Source organism: Thalassophryne amazonica, chromosome 7 (genome assembly GCF_902500255.1).
Source record: "Thalassophryne amazonica chromosome 7, fThaAma1.1, whole genome shotgun sequence".
In the NCBI taxonomy this organism is placed as follows: Eukaryota; Metazoa; Chordata; class Actinopteri; order Batrachoidiformes; family Batrachoididae; genus Thalassophryne; species Thalassophryne amazonica.
The window spans coordinates 27,533,379-27,556,409 of NC_047109.1; positions in this window are offsets into that span (position 1 = coordinate 27,533,379).

Consider the following 23,031-nt stretch of genomic DNA (forward strand, 5'->3'; position numbering starts at 1 on the left):
GTACCTCTATTGTCTCTGAACTACAGAGCTCTCTAAAAGTATTGAGCTGCTTGATATTTCACACATTTTAATTTTCATATATTTCAAATACGTAAAGTAAATCAGCTTCTCAAAATAAAAATTTCTAAAATTATCTTCCTTAAACTTAAACTCAAAGCGAATCTCTATATTTTGATATAAATTAGTTAAAATTATTAAAGCCAAGATGATGGTTTGCATAAGGAATGGGCCCCTTTGGTATAATACCTTTAAATAAACAGTTTTATTGCCTATTTTCTTCACACAATTAGGGGATGGATACATTAACATTTCCAAGTCACTGAATATGTCTTGGACTTCATTTACATAAATTTTTTGAAGAAAAACAAACAGCATAGCACCCTATGGTAAATCTATGTGTAGTAGATCATTCTGAACAACTGAGTGACTGTGCAAATGGAAAACAGTGAGCAAAGCCACCAAGATGCCCAGACAACACAGAAGGCATTAAGCTTCTCTGCCTGTGATGGGAGAAATTGTGCATATTGCATGTTTTGCAATTTGTATCCCCAGTTATACAGGTTTATGATGACGAGGTATAGAGGAGGAGCTTCTTAAAAAGAAGACCTGAAAGTTCAGGTACAGTTTGCCAGAAGGTACATCTGAAATGCCAGCCTAGATTTAATGTTTTGGAGAGATATCAGCATCATCAAAACCCCTCTGCAGTTAACTAATGATTTCATAAATTCTTCCTAGACCTCTCTCAACCTCCTTGGGCAAGCGTCTGGAGACAAGAGAATGTTCTCCCAACATTATATATAGTGGTCAGGAAGTTAATGATAGCCTTGTTTAAATCATAACAATCACCAACACAAACTCTTAGATATCCACTAATTACACAGAGATAATGGTGTAGTGATGTATGGCTGTGTGGCACATATTCCTGAGCGGAATCCACCATGTATGTGCCTAATTGTTCAGAACTATTGTAGTGCCCTTAGGAAGTTTGTATTCCAATAGAAAATTGGGAGCTTAAGTATATTTGTCATGGATGTGTAGCACATGGCCTCGATTCGCCCTAATTAAATAAATACATTAATGCTGTCTCAATAAAAACCTGAGGTCTGGAACTGAAGACAGACTGTGTTTTCACTCCAAGTGGAGGAATTCCTGTGTCCATCTGGAGTTAAGCCTGAGACCGCTGCTCCACTTCTTTTAGCTCCGGGTGATGGCGTCGCATGTGGGCTTGCAGATTTGAAGTGTTTCCGAAGTACTTTACTTTCATTTTGCAGATTTTGCACACTGCATAAGTCATGTCAAGCTCCTTCTTATGCAGCAAAAAATAAAATCCAAAATGCACTCAAACATTTGCCTTCAGCAAAGACGGTGCTGGCTGAATTAGCTCTTCGTCCGCCATGCTAAGCTGCAGCTCATGAATGTTTGAAGCACGCCGGACCCTCCCCTCATGGGGACGCTGCAGTACAGAGGCCGTTGTCTGACAAACAGTACACGCAGCGAGTAAGCAAGAAAATGTTTAAAAAATTGCTTTTTAAAAATCGATTCTTGGACATTTTGGATCGATTCAGAGTCTTAATAAATAAGAATCGCGATTTAGACGTGAATCGATTTTTCCGGCACCCCTACTTTGTATCAGTGAATTTTCAGTCACTATGAATTACATGACATTGTAATGGCTTCACATCAGAATCTGAGTTTCTCCAGTCCAGGAGAACCCAAATTTTAGAACTTCACCCAAGGCTAGAACCTCTCCACACTGCCAGAGGACCTTCCCCATGATAACACGTGGCTATAGAACTTGACAATCAGCTATTATCTTTAGGTCTAAGTGAAGAAAGACATTCTTTTAAAATAAAAGAATTGCATCACTATTATTTTATTCATATATAAAAACTTCTAATGGTATTGATTAATCAAATAATGCTTTGCATATAATTATCCCATTTTATTGACATGTGTCCTTGTAACTGATGTGTGTGTTTAAGTGTGAAATTCTGCATTATCAATATGTTGATGGTGAAGTATTCTGTTTATCCAAAGGATGTGTTTAAGTGATGATTAATAATGTGTATCCATTCGAGTGTCTTAGAACAATAGTACAGTGGTCCCTTGCTATAACATGGTTCACCTTTCGCGGCCTTGCAGTTTCACAGATTTTTTTTAGTGCAATTTTGCATGCTTCTTCTTTTTTTTAACAGTGCATTGTGATCTGTGTCCTTATCAGGCGGGCTGGATGCGGCACTGGTCGGCATCACCGCGATTGCTCTCACTGCCTCCGATGCGCTTACTGAGTCTGCGGGCTCGGTAAGCACCGCAGCGGGCTACTCACACCGCCCCCTCTCTGCTGTGCGGAGCTGCGGACAACTCTGGCAACAGGTCCAGAGACTATGCTCGCTGTTTTGATGCAGAGCGCTCTGGCAGCCCGCAAGGATAGACTTCTTGCGGAAAAATCCCAGTGCCCGCTGCATGGTCTCGGAAACCGCAGCCGCAGAGCTCCGTGGCCATGTCTTGGATTCCTTGCGGGTCCCGCATCCACACCCTCAGAGCCAGTGAGCGAAGGGAGAACACACGCATTCTGTTCTGAATGTGTCTGTTTATAATCTTCTCACGCAGAAGAACAGAGTGTTTACACAGGAGAGAAAAGTGAGAAAATGCCTGTTTGAGAAAAGTGTATAAAGTGTGTATTGAGGGGTTTTACAGCCTTAAAACATCTATAATAATTGTAAAAAAAAAAAAAAAGAAAAGAAAAAATAGATTTTATTCGGCTTATGTACTTACTGAAACTTTGTACAACCCCAATTCCAATGAAGCTGGGACGTTGTGTAAAATGTAAATAACAGAATACAGTGATTTGCAAATCCTCTTCAACTTATATTCATTTGAATACACCACAAAGACAAGATATTTAATGTTCAAACTGATGAACTTTATTGTTTTGTACAAATATTTGAACATTTTGAAAAGGATGCCTGCAACACATTTCAAAAAAACTGGGACAGTGGTATTTTTACCTGTGTTACATCACCTTTGCTTCTAACAACACTCAATAAGTGTTTGGGAACTGAGGACAGCATTTGTTGAAGCTTTGCCAGTGGATTTCTCTCCCATTCTTGCTTCATGTATGACTTCAGGCGTCTCCATTGTCGTATTTTGCACTTAATAATGCGCCACACATTTTCAATGGGTGACAGGCCTGGACTGCAGGCAGGCCAGTCTAATACCCGCACTCTTTTACTACAAACCACACTGTTGTAACACGTGCAGAATGTAGCTTGGCATTATCTTGCTGAAATAAGCAGGGACATCCCTGTAAAAGATGTTGCTTGGATGCCAGAATGTGTTGCTGCAAAACTAGGAAAGTTGATGAATTCTCAATGTACACCTGTTTGGAAACAGGTGAGTGTCATGAATGGGTATAAAAGGAGCATGCCCAAAAGGCTCAGCTGTTCCGAAGCAAAGATGGGGCGAGGATCACCACTTTGTTAACAACTGTGTGAAAAAAAATAGTCCAACAGTTTAAGAACAATGTTTCTCAACATTCAATTGCAAGGAATTTAGGGTTTCCATCATCTACAGTCCATAATATAATCAGAAGATTCAGAGAATCTGGAGAACTTTCTAGACGTAAGCGGCAAGGCCAAAAACCAACATTGAATGCCCGTGACCTTCAATCCCTCAGGTGGCACTGCATTAAAAACCAACATTGTGTAAAGGATCTTACCGCGTGGGCTCAGGTACACTTCAGAAAACCACTGTCAGTTAACACAGTTCATTGCTACATCTACAAGTGCAAGTTAAAACTCTACCATGCAAAGTGAAAGCCATACATCAATAACATCCAGAAACGCCACTGCCTTCTCCAGGCCCAAGCTCATTTGAAATGGACAGATGCAAAGTGGAAAAGTGTTCTATGGTCTGATGAGTCCACATTTCAAATTGTTTTTGGAACTCATGGATGTCGTGTCCTCCGGACAAAAGAGGAAAAGGACTATCCAGATTGTTACCAGCACAAAGTTAAAAAGCTAGCATCTGTGGTTGTATGGGGGTGTGTTAGTGCCCATGGCATGGTCAATTTACACATCTGTGCTGTGCCATCAATGCTGAAACGTACATCCACGTTTTATAGCAACACATGCTGCCATCCAAGCAACGCCTTTTTCAGGGACGTCCCGGCTTATTTCAGCAAGACAATGCCAAGCCACATTCTGCACGTGTTACAACAGTGTGGCTTCATAGTAAAAGAGAGTGCGGGTATTAGACGATGTGTGGCACATTACGAAGCACAAAATATGACAACGGAGACCCCGGAGTGTTGAACAACTGAAGTCATACATTAAGCAAGAATGGGAAAGAATTCCACCTAGAAAGCTTCAACAATTAGTGTCCTCAGTTCCCAAATGCTTATTGAGTGTTGTTAGAAGGAAAGGTGATGTAACACAGTGGTAAATATACCAATGTCCCAGCTTTTTTGAAACGTGTTGCCGGCATCCATTTCAAAATGTGCAAATATTTGCACAAAACAATAAAGTTTATCAGTTTGAACATTAAATATCTTGTCTTTGAGGTGTATTTGATTGAATATAGGTTGAAGAGGATTTGCAAATCATTGTATTCTGTTTTTATTTAGAATTTACACAACATCCCAACTTCATTGGAATTGGGGTTGTAGAAATTGTGGAAAATTTGTTTTTAGCAAAAACTGATTTTAACTAATGGCTCCTCATTGTTGTCAAGTTAAACTCTGTTGCAAGGAACAGTGACAAGCATGTCTTTCACAGTAAAGGTATTTGCTTGGATGGTGACATTAAACTTTTTTTTGTGTGTGAAATGGTGCGAGCAGCATGAACTATCTGATATTGTTTAACTTTGCTACCAGTAACATCAGCGAGCCACACTTGATATTATTTGGAAACAAAACTGAAAAGAACTGACTGCTGTTCTCAAAAGCCATTCTCCTGCAGTCTGTTTGCTTTCTCACTTTACCCTGACATTGAAATTGCAGCTCTTGGTTAGAGTTAGCTTACAGTCATGAGATGCCATGGAGGGCGCCATCTTGGAAGTACTAACGTTACAATGTTAATGAAAATAAAGGTTTCAAAATAATGGTTTTGAAAATTAATCCCCAAAATTTTCAGACTGAAGGATGCACATCATTGTGCCATGCACAACCCATATTCGAAAACCTCACAAACAGAGTGATATGTGAGCCACATTCCCACACACACACAGATGTTTCTTGCTTTATAGATAGATCCCAGGAAATGGAGGTGGCCAAGGGGAGTTTATGTATCATCTGCTTCCAGCCTATAGATTGCTGCTTTCATGAGCCACTGGACCCATTATTGCTTGTTATGTCACAATCCTGATGCTCTGTGAGACACTTAAACATAATGTATTGCAACGTCATCAGGGTTACATGAAAGACAAAAGCTGGCTGTGGAAATGTTCAAAGCAAAACATGACCACAATACTGTCCACTCTGTACAAACACTCTGAAAGCACACAACACCTTATTAGGATGTCACAGATCATATGTCAGGTTTTCCTTTATGATGGTTGTTCAGTCATGGTTTTTACTTTATGATCTTGGCTTGGGTCACTCAGCCCCTCCCTCTAGCCTGTCACACAAGGTTGGTTTCAACTCCCATAGGGGCCTTCATTGTGACGTAACAGAAGTAGTCATTATCTTGGAAATGCACCATTTTGTTCTACAAATCCAAGACCATGGTCCTTTGTTTTGATGCAGAGTGCAACCAAAAGAGCATGTGAGACAAATGTAAATTCTTCCTATGGTGCACTAATGAAGCAGAGTTAAGAATACGGTGGATCATTTCTGAGAGGTAGGTCATTAGATGTTTTGTTTAGCCTTATCCGTGTTGGCCGCATACACCACGACAAGCTGCCAGCTATTATATTCCAAATAGTCATCGGAATTGAACGTGTCTAACACACTCTAAAAAATGAACCGCTAAAATGAACTAAAGTTATTTCATCTTAACTAGAGAAGTCTTATGGCATTAACTCAGTTGAAAGTTGAAATAACTTTAAAACAAGAGCAATCAGATATTTCTGACATCTGCCAATCCAGATCCGGACCACCTCCAAAATTCAGTGGAGTCTCCCATACCCTAATATCTATCTGTGTTGCAAATCTGTTGAGAATCTGTAAAGAAGCTTTGACGTAATCCTTCAAAGCATATATAAAGTGAAATCTTGATCAAGAATCCAGATCAAGATCACCTCCAAAATGTAATGTCTTCCATGGCCTGATATGTATCTGTGTTGAAAATTTCATCAAAATCCGTGCTGTAGTTTTGATGAAATCCTGCTAACAGTAATCCTTCAAAACCTATTCATCTTATTCAGCCCCGCCCACTTTTACAACAGAAGCATTTCCGTTTCGTCTTAAGACTTCCGGTGTTGTCAGTATAGAACAATGGAAGATATTCCATGAGTAGAAACAAAAACCTTTTTGAAAAGCTCAAAGGGATCGACTCTGGCTCAATCGTCTTTCAATGGAGGAGGGAAGAAGTTAAATGCTTGTCCACAGCACTCAGATCTCTCCTTTCTATGTTCAAAACATCATTCTGAAAGCAATAGTTTCGTCTTCTTCTGTTGTGGTACCCACGAACTGAACAATTAATGCTGCTCATGTTCAGACACATGTAGCATACTGTGTTCACACGTACAGTAGCTAATCATCAGACACAGTGGCACACCGGATGTTGTTTGACAAAATGGAGCCGCCCACCCTGACTACCTGAATAAGGTGAAAATAAAATGAAACTTGATCCAGAATCTAGATCCGGATCCAGATCACCTCCAAAATTTAATGGGTTCTTCCATGGCCTAATATCTATCTATGGTGAAAATTTTGTCAAAATCTTTGTAATACTTTTGACGTAAAGACAGACAGACAAAGAAATAAATGCCAATGATTTTATTACGTTCTTGGCGGATATAAACATCTATGCAAATTGTTACATAATTTTTTCTTGTTGAGACAGCAGTTTTTTAGAGTGCATGCTTGATCACTTCGCATTTTTTTTTTTTTTTACCCAAGTGAGTTATCATCTTGGTGACTTGAGCAAGTACAACGTGAGGGAGCACAGAGCTGCAGCACTTATCAAACAAGACAGTCATTTGCTTGTTCTGTAAATAATCAGCTCAATACATCAGGTCCGACAAGCTAATGCACTTCCTGTGAAACATCAGTCATACTTTGTGCTGATCGTGGATTAACCCACTGGTAAAGACTAGTAAACAAACACCGAGTGAGATTATTACAGCTGTGCACTCAGGTAGGAATTTAACAAAACATTGTAGCCTCCCTTGTGAGGGCCTCAGGGCCTATAAAGGAGCTTTCAAGATTGCGACATCCCAATGGTGCTCTATTGAAAGCACAACATCTTTTATAATTTGTGGCTTTTTTACTGGTTTGGGAGTTCAGGTGACTTATTCTCCAGTGCAACTTTGTGCCAAAAATCACACATTCATTATTAATAATAATAATGGCTGGGACAGTATGGTGGCTCAGTAGTTAGCACTGTTGACTGACTGCAGTAAGGTCATGGGATTTCTTCCCACGTGGTCCTTTCTGTGTGGAGTTAATTCTCCCCATGTTAATGTGGGATCTCTCCAGGTGCTCTGAATTCCTCCCATTTCCAAAGACATGTATGTTAGTTGAACTAGAAACTCTAAATTGACCGTAGGTGTGTGAATGTGTTTGTCTGTCTGTCTGTGGCACTGCGATAGACTGGCATCCTGTCTAGGGTGTTCCTCACCTCACACCCTATGGACCCCGTGCGACTCTTGATTGGACTAAGTGAGTATAAAAAATGGTTAATTAATGACTGTTTTCATAGGACTTTTCAAAGAATCAACCCACTAAACAAAATAAACTATATTAATAAAAAGATACATGCCAAAAAAGTACAATGCACAAAAATCCCAAATTAAAGAGCTGAAACTGTAGAAAAAGATGTGATCGATACTTCAGTGTGACTGTGATGTGGATTTTTTTCTCTTCAAGTGGCATTTTTTTTCTTTTACTCCATTTCAACTTATACTCCAGAAACAATGATATGAACCAAATTCATTGTATGTTGTCCTCTTTAAATCAGCTTAGGCTACATGGAAAAGAGTGATGCGTTTCCATTCAGGCTAATGGGTGGCACCATAGTGCCATTTTTGTTTGATGCCCTCCAAGGATGGTGGCTAACGAGAAAGGTGAAGTCAGAGCAGAAATGAAGTAGGGCCTGATGGCCACTATGTTGGATGAGGTATCACAGACCATGGGAGAGTCTGCTTCAGCTGAACCATGACTTGGTGTGATGCCTCTTCCCATCAAATGGCATTTCCCATCTGCTTTTTTTAAAACATTTGTGTCACATCAGCAAATCTCCAGAAGGCCCTAAAAGACCTCGTCAAGGAGCCAGAAAAGGGAAGTGTTTTGGCTTTGGGTCTGCAGAATAGACAAGTGCTGGATAAACAAACAGCATAATCACCAAAGTATTGAGGTCCACCTACAGGTGGTGACACGAAGACATCTCTGACCAGCACCACACCATCCTGAGATCTTCTAGAATATAAGGGGTGAAATATCAAAGAAGGGTGGCACAAGCAACTCCTACATAGAAATGCTATGCAGGTTTAGCAGCCACTTTTTATAAATCTTCATTGGATCCAGAAGATCAAGAGGTTGTTGGACATTGCAGTCAGCCTGTACAGAGTAGAGACAGAAATTATTTTTGTTTTTTCCAATAAAAACAGACATTTGTCAGGGATATCTTCTGGCTCCAGTACTGTTCAGTGTTTGTGTGGACTGGGGTGTGGAAACCAAAGGCTTTGATGCCATTGTTGGTGAGGAAAGGTTTACTGACCTTAACATCTTTGCAGAATCATCTCCATACCTTGAATTTGGCACTTGAGAAGCTGAGTGTGGGTTTAGGCTTGTTGTGGATCAAGGCTATGGTCCAAGCTTTCACTTACTTCCTGGACTCTCCCCTCAGAAGTGTATCTTTATGTGGTGAAAGTGTTGAACTTGTACAGACTATCACTTATCTCAGTAGGGACATTTATATCTCTGGCTCCTTAGCCTATGAGACTAACGGATGCCTGGGAAGAGTTCATGGCATCATGATAGACAGACTGGACAGAGACGTTTGGCAATGTACCATATCTTTTTAGGAGCATGAAGGTATAAGTCTTTATGGTCCTACCTGTCTTCCCATATGGTTGTGAGATCTGGACGATAACCAGTACCTCAGGGAAGGACTAGATGTCTTTGATACTAAGCCTGTTTGGAGGATCATTTAATACCACTGGAATGATGTTTTTCAAACAAAAAGAACGGCGAAGGAATGTCAACCATGGTATTTTGGGCATGTAGGGCATTTCTCTGTGCGTGGTCCAGCAAGCAGGTGTCTCAGTGAATATCTCTCCTGTCTGATATTGACTCAGCTTAGCAGTTTTTCTATAATGATTTTTTTTAATGAATTATTAAGCTAATTAATAAACATGCTGTACTGTAAAAATCAGAATCAAGGGGCAAACAATCGTTGGTTTTCCTCTGGAACCTTTTAAAAGAAAGGAACTGTGCCTGGTCCAAGGCACAGAAAACCAAATCAGAGGCTGATTGGATAACTTTTCAGCTCCACAACAAAAGCACCTTCCTAATTAAGAAGTGTAAATCTGAATTTTATTTATCCAAAATCACTGAAATTTAAGAGACCCCAAAAAGTAATGGAAGGCTGTGAGATCTGCTTCTGGTGCTTCGTCTCCTAGTGCGAAGCCCAATTTCCTAGACAAAAATTCTACAAAGTTGACTGATAAATGTGTCATGTCAGATTACTTTAATGAATATTTCATTAAAGCAGGGCAGTTCTTCGATTTCATCAACACTGATCCTAAAAACTGCTCTAAATAGTGAACCTGCAGGAGTAACATGTCCTCCTGTCAACTGTCCATTTCAGCTCAACCTTGTGTGTGTCTCTGAGGTCTGTAGGGCACAGAGGATGCTGGATTCCAAAAAAAAAAAAAAAAAAAAATCGCTGGATCTGATGGTTTGGATCCATTTTTTTTTTCTAAATCTGACTGCAGACCTGATTACTGAGCCTCTAAGTACTGTCTTTAATTTGAGCCTAAGCACGAACAAACTCCCGAAAGTAGAAATCTGCTTTGCCATCCCACTGCTTAAAGTAGGGGAACCTACAAATGTGAACAATTACAGACCTGTTTCAAAATTATGCATTTTGGCAGAACTATTCAAAAAGTTGCTCTGTGATCAACTGAAGGACTACCTAGAATCAAATCTATATTATAATAGCCAAGTGGCCTCTGTGTGTGTGTGTGTGTGTGTGTGTGTGTGTGTGTGTGTGTGTGTGTGTGTGTGTGTGTGTGTGTGTGTGTGTGTGTGTGTGTGTGTGTGTGGCTTGGATCACACAAAAAACGAGGAGAGCTGACATTTGCCATTTGGCATGCTTATTTATTTTGGGTTAAGGATAAACGCTGCAAAAACGAAAAGTTGATAGGACAAATACAGTATTTTTGGAGAAATTAGCAATTTTAGCTAACCAATCAACAATGGATGCTATGCTGCAATGCACCATGGGAGTCCGTGGTTTTGAGGTTTAAAATATTGTTATTGTGGTTTATGTTATTTTAATAGTGTAATTTGTGTTATTCATTTATTCTGTTTTTGAAGTTCAACTGGTTTTATCTATTTAGATAAGTCTCATGCTGCAATTACCATGAGTGACTTTAAATTTCATGTTGGAACCATGAGAGACATGTGCAGTGGTTTTAATGTTGCCTGCCTGCCTGCCTACGACTGATGTACTGACTTCGATCATTAGCTAAGTGTAAATGCATATAACTGTAAATATGTAAAAAATACATGGATGGCACAAGAAAGTGAAAACACTTATTTCCATTGTGGTCCATTTAAAAATCAAATGACAAAATACAATAATAAAATAAAAATAATAACAATGATAATATTAATAGTGTGTATATGACAACAGCCTAAACCATTATAAATACATTAAAACAGTAAATTAATATTAAAAATTACATAATTAACAGGAAATAAAAGGGTGGAGTTCTTCTTCTAAAGATTTTTTAGGTCTAGGCTTATAAAAACATTCTGGACTGACACAACATTCCAACTCTTTGCTTAATTTATTACTACCCATGAAAAATGCCAGCTACCTACAACCCTAATTCCGATGAAGTTGGGACGTTGTGAACAATGTAAATAAAAATACAATGATTTGCAAATCTTCTTCATCCTATATTCAATTGAATGCACCACAAAGACAAGATATTTAATATTCAAACTGACAAACTTTATTGGTTTTGTGCAAATATTTGCTCATTTTGAAATGGATGCCTGCAACATGTTTCAAAAAAGCTGGGACAGTGGTATGTTTACCATAGTGTTACATCACCTTTCCTTCTAACAACACTCAATAAGCGTTTGGGAACTGAGGACACTAATTGTTGAAGCTTTGTAGGTAGAATTCTTTCCCATTCTTGCTTGATGTATGACTTCAGTTGTTCAACAATCCGGGGTCTCTGATGTCGCATTTTGCACTTCATAATGTGCCACACTTTTTTAATGGGCAACAGATCTGGACTGCAGGCAGGCCAGTCTAGTACCCGCACTCTTTTACTACGAAGCCACACTGTTGTAACACATGCAGAATGTGGCTTGGCATTGTCTTGCTGAAATAAGAAGGGACGCCCCTGAAAAAGATGTTGCTTGGATGGCAGCATGTGTTGCTCCAAAACATGGATGTATCTTTCAGCATTGATGGTGCCAAGATGTGTAAGTTACCCATGCCATGGGCACTAATACAACCCCATACCATCACAGATGGTGGCTTTTGAACTTTGCGTTGGTAACAGTCTGGATGGTCTTTTTCCTCTTTTGTCCGGAGGACACGATGTCCATGATTTCCAATAACAATTTGAAATGTGGACTCATCAGACCACAGCACACTTTTCCACTTTGCGTCTCTCCATTTCAAATGAACTCGGGCCCAGAGAAGGTGGCAGCATTTCTGGATGTTGTTGATGTATGGCTTTCACTTTGCATGGTAGAGTTTTAACATGCACTTGTAGATGTAGCGACGAACTGTGTTAACTGACAATGTTTTCTTAAGTGTTCCTGAGCCCATGCGGTAAGATCCTTTACACAGTGATGTCAGTTTTTAATGCAGTGCCGCCTGAGGGATTGAAGGTCACTTTCAATGACTTTCAATGTTGGTTTTCAGCCTTCCCGCTTACGTGTATAAAGTTTTCCAGATTATCTGAATCTTCTGATTATATTATGGACTGTAATCCTTAAATTCCTTGCAATTGAACATTGAGAAACATTGTTCTTAAACTGTTGGACTATTTTTTCACACAGTTGTTCACAAAGTTGTCCTCACCCCTTTGTTTCTGAATGACTGAGCCTTTTGGGGATGCTCCTTTTATACCAAATCATGACACTCACTCCAAACAGGTGTTCTTTGAGCATTCATCAACTTTCCCAGTATTTTGTTGCCCCGTCCCAAATTTTTTGAAATGTGTTGCAGGCATCCATTTCAAAATGAGCAAATATTTGCACAGAAACAACAAAGTTTATCAGTTTGAACATTAAATATCTTGTCTTTGTGGTGTATTCAATTGAATATAGGTTGAAGAGAATTTGCGAATCGTATTCTGTTATTTACATTTTACACAATGTCCCAACTTCATTGGAATTAGGGTTGTATTAGGGTGGTGTGCTTCCTGACCCGGCGGATTGGGCCTCGTCACTTGTCTGCGACCCAGGCCCCACCCTTGTATGGCTCGGTGGTCCCTGCCCGTGCTTTGGATTCGGTTGCAGTGGCTCCTTTGCCCCCCATCCTTGCGCCGCTTGCTGCTGCCTTTGGGGGCCATGGCCCTGGTGGTGTGGTTGTGGGGTTCCCCCTATTGCTGGGCCCATGTCGACACCCTGCGTGCTTCCCTTGGGTATGGGGCTGCTCCTGCACCTCCATGGGGGGGTTGACGGGGATGCATTCTGACGCCACCGGGCCGCTCCCTTGTTGGTTTGTTGTGCTGCCCTGGTGGCTGCCCTTCCTGGCCCCTGTGCATGCCCTTCCACTGCCCTTTTTCTCCTGGTTTCTCCTGGGGCCCTGCATCCTGGACCCATTTCCGTCATTGCTTGCGGTCGGTCGTATGGCTTCTGATGTACCGGAGTGGTCCATGTCATATGGTAATTTCTGTACTTTTGTCTTGGCCCAACACACCAGCCATGGTAGTGATCGGATATTTAGCTGTGATCTGGGTCTGTGTGTGTGGATGGTTGCGTGTTTGTGGCCGTCACTACAATTCGGTTTTGGGTGCTCTCAAGGGGATCAAGACTCTGTTTTCCTAGATTAGGGTATGGATGCTTACTAATTAGACAAGAGACTGTTGCTGTCACTGTTTGTTCATGTGTGGTTGTTTGTCCTGGTATGTTGTATGGTTGGGGCCACATCTCCTTGGTGTCTCACTTCTCATCACTTCACAGTTATTGCCTTCACCACTTGAAAGAAACAAAATGAATATAAGTTGAAGACAATTTTCAAGTCATTGTATTCTGTTTTTATTTACATTTTACACAACGTCCCAACTTCATTGGAATTGGGGTTGTATTTTATAAACACTACCCAATCTAGAGCCCGTGGATCCCCACGGGCAACACACTGGTAACATTTTAAACGCTGCCCAGTCTCGTTTTAGGAAGCAACATAGCACTATTACAGTTTCTTGTCTATTACAGTTTCAATGCCTGTGTTTCTAAAGTCTAATCTCTTTGAGATTTTACATTGTTACAATGCTACTATGACCAAGAGGATTGGTGAGTGTTTCATTTACAACTAATGTTTTTCATGTTGATGTTAATCTGTCTATTATGACTTGTCCTGCCGCCTTTCTTGGCAAAGTCACCTTTGAAAAAGAGGTTTCGATCTCAATGAGTTGTCTGTATCTGGTTAAATAAAGGCTATTATTTAATTCCAGGGTCGGACTGGGAACAAATTTCGGCCCTGGCATTTTTCCTCTGGACCAGCCCACTATTGGCCCAACGAATCCACCCCCAAACACGCACACCCACCCGTCCATACCGAACCCCCAATGAAGAAATACTATACACCTAAACACCATGAACACACATCTAAACACACACTTTCACTGTCATTTCACCTTGACTATATATATATATATATATATATATATATATATATATATATATATATATATATATATATATATATATAAAACATCATGAGGTTTATGTCACAGAAATCCTACTTTACAATCACACTGCAGTCATTGTTAAATTATTTCCTTTTGCATTTATAATAAACATTTGTATTTATTTAGTGTTTGTTTTTCTGGTTGAAATAAGATATAAATAATCTACCAGACTTCAAAAAATATACAAGTTTCTATGTTATTTTATTTGTCTAAAAATAAATGTCTGAGGTTCCTTATGTTAAACAAGAAATTATCTAATATGAAATAACAGGTGGTTTTAATACAGATGAAAGGTTTCTAAAGAACCATTTATTGATTTATTTACCTATTTTTATTACAAGTGTTCTAAACTTTTTTAACAGTAATCAGAAATTTTGAGGTAACAACAACAAAAAAACATTTCCAATGATTTTTCTTCAGAAAACTGCTCTCTAAATGAGCAGTCCTGTCACACGTTAATGTTTTGTACAGATCAGTGGTTTCTGCACCAATCAGATTGGTCCAATCCATTTTGTAGAGATCAGTGGTTTCTGCCACAAGTCTTCCGTGTTTTGGCCCGACGCGTCGTTCCTATTGGACAATGCGAAGGTACGTCACAGCTCAGAGTGTCGAAAGTTGGCGCACCTCATCTCGACAGAACACTGGCTCTGTGTGGAATGCAGGAGATCACTTGACCGAGCGTCTATACGTTCAAATAATAATTTTAAAAAATACTGTCATCACTTTTCACTCTTAGTCAGTCTCTTACAACGGTGCAGCGTAAATACACAAGCTTTACAGGAGCGCACGTCTCCTCCGGTGCGCACTTTTTTTGGGGGGGGGGGTGATGATAAACTCATCGCCCCCTTAATATTTTTTTTTTTCTGGCGCAAGGGTCTGACAAAACGGAAGCAAAAGCAGCACACAAGCAGGAAAAAAGTTTTTGTGTCTCCAAAGTGTGTGTGTGAGAGAGAAGGGGGGGGGGGGGGGGGGGGGTAATGTGTAACCACTGCTAGGATTCACACAGCAGCAAATTAAGGGGCTGAAGTCCGTAGCTGTTGCATTTAAAGATTAACAAAAGTAAAGCACAGTTAATTAGGATAAAAGAAACGATTCCAACCTTGTAATCAGTAGGAGAGCGGAGAGAAGTCCAGGCGCCGAGGACTCAATCCATTCACAGGGGCGGGAGCGGCCGCCTGCTCTTCTTGCAATCTAATTGGCCACCCTGTATGCGTCTCCAATTGTCATTGGCTGTTGGTCATGTCAGTCATTGTGCTCGATGTAAGTCTCCGTTGTGTGATCAAACGGAAACAAAACTGAAACCTAGAATAAGACTGCACCGTGTATGAAACACTACAGAACTTTTATTTTGACACAAATTCAGGAAGTGGTTCTGCAGCTGCACGGATTAAATGCTGTAGCTTCACCGATCACGGACTTTCTTCGTGTTGACAGCAGCGCGCGGTTCGAGAACACTGTATATTTCTATAATAAATATGGGAGGGCCGGCCCACGCACATCTAAACGTGCAGCGGCCCACCGGGCAAATGCCCAAAATCACAGATTATCAGTCTGAACCTGTTTAATTCATCATTTAATTGCTATTATTAATTGTACACCTGTATAGAAGCATTTTCAGTTATTTTTCTTGCGTCGTTTATTCTGATTTTTTTTTCACATTCTTCAACATTATTCATCAGGTGCACAACAAAGTTGAATTCTGCAATCACAAAACATCCTATTTCTCTGTTTATCTTCAATTGCATGTTTCAACAAAACACATTCTATACTCTATACACACTATATTCCTCTGTCAGCTTTTCCAGTGTATTTTATTCCCACTTTTTTTTCTCCCTGTCGCTCTGTCCTTTGCTGAGCTGGTCATTTTGTGAGTGTAAAACCAGTGATAACGACAGCTGTAAAAAGCCTCACTTCCTTCTGGTGAAAGCAGTGGAAAATGAGCTTGTGCTGTTGGTTTTAAGCTAAATCAGTTTAGATCTTCTGATGTTCAATATAGTTCTGTGCAATTGATGATCTAGCACCATAATACAGTGAGGCAAATAAGTATTTGATCCACTGTCGATTTTTCCCACCTACAAAGAATGGAGAGGCCTGTAATGTCTATCATAGGTACACTTTCACTGTGAGAGACAGAATCTAAAATAAAAACAAAAACAAAAACAAAACAAAACAAAAAAACAAAATTACATTGTATGATTTTTAAATAATTAAGTTGCATTTTATTGCATGGAATAAGTATTTGATCACCTACCAACCAGCAATAATATTGGCTCTCACAGGACTGTTAATTTTTTCTTCCTCCTATTCTGCACTTTTTACCTGTATTAATAGCACCTGTTTGAACTTGATACCTGTATAAAAGACACCTGTCCACACATTCAGTCAATCACAACCTATCCACCATAGCCAAGAACAAAGAGCTGTCTAAGGACATCAGGGACAAAATCGTAGAGCTGCACAAGGCTGGGATGGGCTACAGGACAATAGGCAAGCAGCTTGGTGAAGAGGCAACAAATGTTGGCACAATTATCAGGAAATGGAAAAACACAAGATGACTTTCAATCTTCCTTGGTCTAGGGCTCCATGTAAGATATCACCTTGTGGAGTAAGGATGATTCTGAGAAATCCCAGAAGTACACAGGAGGACCTGGTCAATGACCTGAAGAGAGTTGGGACCACAGTTGCAAATATTACATTAATAATGCACTACGCCACCATGGTTTAAAATCCTGCAGGGCATGCTAGGTCCACTTGCTCAAGCCAACACATGTCCAGGCCCATTTGGAGTTTGCCAATGACCATCTGGATGATCCAGAGGAGGCATGGGAGAAGGTCATGTGGTCAGATGATACCAAAATAGAGCTTGGTATCAACTCCACTTGCCGTGTTTGGAGGATGAGAACAACCCCAAGATCACTGTCGCAACCGTGAAGCATGGGGGTGGAAACATCATTTTTGGGGGTACTGTTCTGCAAAGGGGACAGGACAACTGCACCATATTGAAGGGAGGATGGATGGGGTCATGTATCGCAAGATTTTGGCAAACAGCCTCCTTCCTTCCTTCAGAAAAAGCACTGAAGATGGGTCATGACTGGATCTTACAGCAAGACAAATAGAAACCTCAACCACCAGATAAATGATTTATGATTTTGATTTGATTTTCTTTATTTATTTGAGCAAGTTAAAAACATTTATCTATTGCGCACATTCATCTTTTAGAGTCCGTACATTACTCAAAGGGAGTAGGATGAAGTAAAACTTATATTTTCTACCCCCTTTCACATGTATTATTTTCGGCTGTGCAGACAAGAATAAATAAAAAGTTTTGAGACCATACATACCTATATAAACACACACCTTGCATTATACATATCAACATATAATACATTACTTCTATACACAAATACCCTTGCATACACCAATACACACACTAGATTCAATGAGATTTGATAATATAACAATTTTAACCCACATACATGCACCCATGGGCACCCAAGCCCATGCATGCATGCACATTTCCCTGTATTCGATTAGACTTGATGATATAATAATTTTTATCCACATACATGCACCCATGGGCAACCCGCGTCCATGCATGCATGCACGTTTCCCTGTATTCAATATGACTTAATAATATAACAATTTTATCCACTTACATGCACACATGGGCAACCCATGTCCATGCGTGCATGCACGTTTCCCTGTATTCAACATGACATAATAACAGTTTTTTTTATCCACACACATGCACCATGGGCAACCTGTGTCCACGTGTGCATTCATGTTTCCCATACATTCGATATGACCCGATAATATAACAGTTTAGATCCACAAACATGCACACCTGTATATATACTGAAAATTATGTTATTCAGTTTCATATTTTTTTTAATATTTTAAGTTTTAAATTTCTTTTGAATTGATGTAATGTAGTACACACTCTGATGTCCTCAGTTAGGTTATTCCATAAATCCACCCCATGTCTCGTAAGGCACATTTGTTTCATTGTTGTACGAGCACACTGTTTTTTTAAATTATATTTTCTTCTTAAATTGTAACCTCCCTCTCTTTCACTAAACAATTTTTGGAGGTTATCTGGTAGTAGGTTTTGTTTCACTTTGAAAATTATTTGTAGAGTTTTAAATTCTGCAAGATCTGTAAATTTTAGGATTTTGGATTGTAAAAACAGTGTTTAACAATTTATCCAATCAACTATTGAGCAAGCTGCAATATGACAATCTATATTTAAATTTTGATGAGTTGTCTAATTCCTCTAATAAAGTTGATTTTTGAGCTTCAAAATAGATACGTTCACAGAACAAGAAGGGACTGAACCCTGACCATTTACAACTCAAACAAGCTGATTACCCACTGAACCACCACATTTGTGGATAAGTATACTAAATTTGAGGATTTGGATAATGTTCTAGTAACTTGAGATTTGCACATTAGAGAAACGTATTTGCAAAGGATTTATGTTGATTGTGGGTTTCAGAGTGTTTTTTTTTTTCTTTTTTGTGGTTGATTCATATCAGAGGTTTTGCATTGAAAATGCGAAGCAAAGAATAGTGAATTTGAATGTTGAAAACTGGTCAATGATGAACATGCATTATTTTTAGTTATGACACCTCATAATGCTCTACTATTTCTATGAAAACTAGGGTCATCCATAAAATGTAACGTGGAGTTTATGTGTAAATTTGAGTGACGCTCAGACAGTGTGTTGACATGACAACATAACTGCTGTAGTTATGCAGAGTCAACTTGATTGGCATGTACATAGAATTGTAAAATATTGACATATTACAATTCTTTCTAAGATTTTTTTAAGTATTGTCTGTAGATGTCATACCAATTAACTCCTGTTGACTAGTTCATTTCACTGCTTTTGAATTAACAAAAATACTGAAAAAATGTGATGATGGACCTGGATAACAAGGGGTCCATTAGATTTAGGAAAATGGCCATTTGATTGCTGAGACATAAATCAAAATACAAATGCGGTTATTAGAGTCCCCCTTTGAGGCACATTTGTTTCGTAATCACACATAAACTTGAATGTCTGAAATTGCAGCCAAAAACATTTTTTAGTGAAGCGAGTCAGTAAGTAAAGAATGTTATTGAACTAATGACACTGAAGGCAAAACTTTTCAGCTGACAGTCATACATACACTGAACAAAAATATAAACTCAACACTTTTGTTTTTACTCCCTTTTTTCATGAGCTGAACTCAATACCAGTAATAATAGATTAAGCTTGTATAGTGCTTCTCCTCTGCCAAGACAAATCTCAACACGATCATCCCAGCCCTGCTGCAGGACAAGCTCTCTTAGTTTGGTGTGCGCGACTCCACCTGCAGGTGGATAACTGACTTCCTGTCCGACATAAGGCCAACACAGTCCATCTGCACCGGATCCCTACAAGGCTGGTTTCTTTCCCATCTACTCTTCTCCCTATACACCAGAGGTCTCAAACTCATTCCAGAAAGGGCCGAGATGGTGCAGGCTTTCTTTGAAACCACCCACTCCACCAGGTGATTTCACTGATTCTGGAGTGAAACTCCTGGCCACGTTGAGCAGGTGGAATCAGTTAATCAGTGAAATCACCTGGTGGAGTAGGCGGTTGCAAATAAAGCCTGCACCCTCTCAGCCCTATCTGGAATGAGTTTGAGACCTCTGCTGTACACCAATAGCTGCACCTCTAGCCACCAGTCTGTAAAGCTAGTAAAGTTCATGGACAGTACAACCCTCATCAGACTCATGTCTGGTGGGGACGATTCTGCCTACAGATAGGAGATCGATCACCTGGTGTCATGGTGCAAACAGAACAATCTGGAGCTCAGTGCCCTCAAGACAGTGGAGATGGTTGTTGACTTCAGAAAGAAACCAGTCCCAGCCAACCCCATCACCCTGTGTGACTCCCCATTCACAATTGTGGAGTTGTTCTATTACCTGGGGATCACCATTACCCAGGACCTCAAGTGAGAGCGAAACATCAGCTCTCTCACCAAGAGAGCACAACAGAGGATGTACTTTCTGTGACAGCTAAGGAAGTTCAACCTGCCCACAACGAGTGTGAACTTCTACACTGCCATCATTGAGTCCATCATCTCCTCCTCCATCACCATCTGGTATTCTTCTGCCACTGCTAAGGACAGGAGCAGACTGCAGCGTATCATCCACACAAAAGGGAAGGTGATCAACTGCAATCTGCCATCCCTGTAGGAACTGTATAACTCCAGGGCCCTGAGGCAAACAAGGAAGATAATAGCCGATCCCTCTCACCCAGGACACAAACATTTTGTTACCCTCCCCTCTGGCAGATGGCTGAGATCTATCAATCAATCAATACTTTATTTGTCATTGTCATAATAACACAGTTATAAATAACAATGAGAGATCATTTCGAGCAAGGTATTACTGACATAGAAGTATACTTAGAAAGTGCAAATAGTGCATACGACATTAGGAATGCAGCAGGAGTATAAAAGTTTTGCATTAATGTACAGTAGTGCTGTCTTCAACTGCCATCCTCTGTGTAAACCAAAGCAGGAAGCCAATGGACAGAGGTGAGTGGAATGCTGTGTGAGAGCTGCAGCAATACAAGACGTAGTTCACAGTTATTGTCATGGTGTGTGAAGATGGATGGGGAGCCGAGAGGAGGGGGGTAGTTAATTTAACAGCCTCACTGCCTGAGGGTAGAAGCTGTTTGTCAGTCTGGTGGTGCTGGATGTGGCTGGACCTGTATCTGCTCCCGGAGGGCAGCAGGTGGAAGAGGTGATATGCAGCATGATGCTGGTCACGCAAGATGTTGTGTACCTGTCAGGGTTTGAGATTTTGTTTGCTGGTCTCTTTTATTTTCATTTGTGTTTATGATTTTGCTGGGTTTTTCTGCTTGGGTCTGTCTGTCCCTATCTCTCTTGTCTGTCTCTGGGCTCTTGGTGGTGGCCGTTTCTCTCTCTCTGGCCACGCCTTGGTTCTGGTGCTTTCCACGCACACCTCTTCCTGATTTGCAGCTCATCTCCTGCGGTTATATAAGCTCACTGGATGCGGTTGTTCCTCGCAGGATTGATGCTCCTTCTCTCCAGCTCTTATTCTCGTGTTCCATAGTCCTGCCTGCCTCCATGTATTTTTTGACCTCCTGCCCATTTTGCCGAGGGGGGGCTGGGGTGGTGGCATGGTAACTGTTACAGGCAGGATGTGGGGGATTGTATGTGTGTGTTTGTGGGTTGGTTTGCCGCATACACACATACACTATGATCATTGTAGTATGACTACTATTATAAAAACAAACAACATATGATAATCACATACCTTCATCCCAAAGAGGTGACAGTCAGTAATGGTGTCACTCCAATAGTTTTGTCCAAATCAAGATACTTGTACAACCTAGACTTACCATATTACAATGTTATTTGCTTTGGATTTCGGTGTAGGGGCGGTGGCCAAGCGGTCAAATGTGCTTATTTCCAGTACGAAAGGTTCCCAATTTGAAACCCACCCATGCCCATTCTCCATGTAATATGGCGTTGAATCAGGAAAGGGTATCTAACATAAAATGTGCCACATCAATATGTCAACATGCAGATCCTGCTGTAGCAGCTGAAGGGACTTACTGTTTGCTTTGGATTTTACGAAAGATTATTTCTCATGACTTCAACTTTTCTCGAATGTCAGCATGTAGTTAAGTAAATTCCACTCTACATAAGACATTTTAATACCTCTATAGGCTCCCTTTCTAATTATACACTTCTGCTGATAACGTGAGAATAGCAACATTTTCACCATGTCATACATTTGCTCCAACTATTTTATCATGGTTGGACAATGACAAGTCACTAAATTGAGCTCTTTTATGAAGATTATACAGTTGTTATCAGTATAAAGCCCCTCTATTGTCCACAGCATGGCATTCAGACCTTGCTGTGTCAGAGGGCAGTGGAGATAATGTGGAAAGGAAGGTGAATTTGCAACATAATGCAAAAATGATACAATACAATACATGAATTTCCTGATGGGATTTTGGCTTGGTTTGTTTGGCAATGCAAAGTGTTTTTATTGACTCATCAAAGATGTATTTTAGACTCTGAGAAAGCTATTAGGCTGGTCAACAACGGCAGCCTGTCCTGAAAGCTGAAGGCTGAATAATAATGAGAGCAGGACTGTCTCCGTGCCAGCTGAATGGCTGAGATGCTGCAAGCTTATTAGGATCGTGAACCGCAGAACAGCCCGTTCCTGTCAACATTCACCACTTATGTGAGACAGAATAAGCCCATCCCTGCAATCAGTCCCAAAAAATGTATCTCCAGTTCCAACAGAAATGATGCCTTTGCCTTTAATACCTGAGCAAGCACTGAGGCCTCAAACCTGGAGAAGAGCTGTAAAAAGACCGAGAAATAATGTAGAAGAACAAGAAAATTTCAAACTGAAGAAAAATTTAATGAAGAAAACCACTATGGACATCCAAACCAAGATAGATTTTGAATATCTACTCAGCTAGCCCCTTTCTGACCTCCCTACAGAGTTGTTAACTTGAAACTTAGAGAAATTTCTGTTTAATTTTTGTCTAAAATATGATCTGTACAGGTGGATTAGTGGTTAGCACTGTTACCTCCCAGCAACAAAGTCCTGGGATCACATCCTCCCTGGTCCTTTCTGTGCAGTGTGTGCATGTCCCCCATGTGTTTGCGTGGATTCCATCCAGGTTCTCTGTTGTCCTCTCACTTCCAAAGACATGTAGATTAGATGAATTGTTGTGTCTAC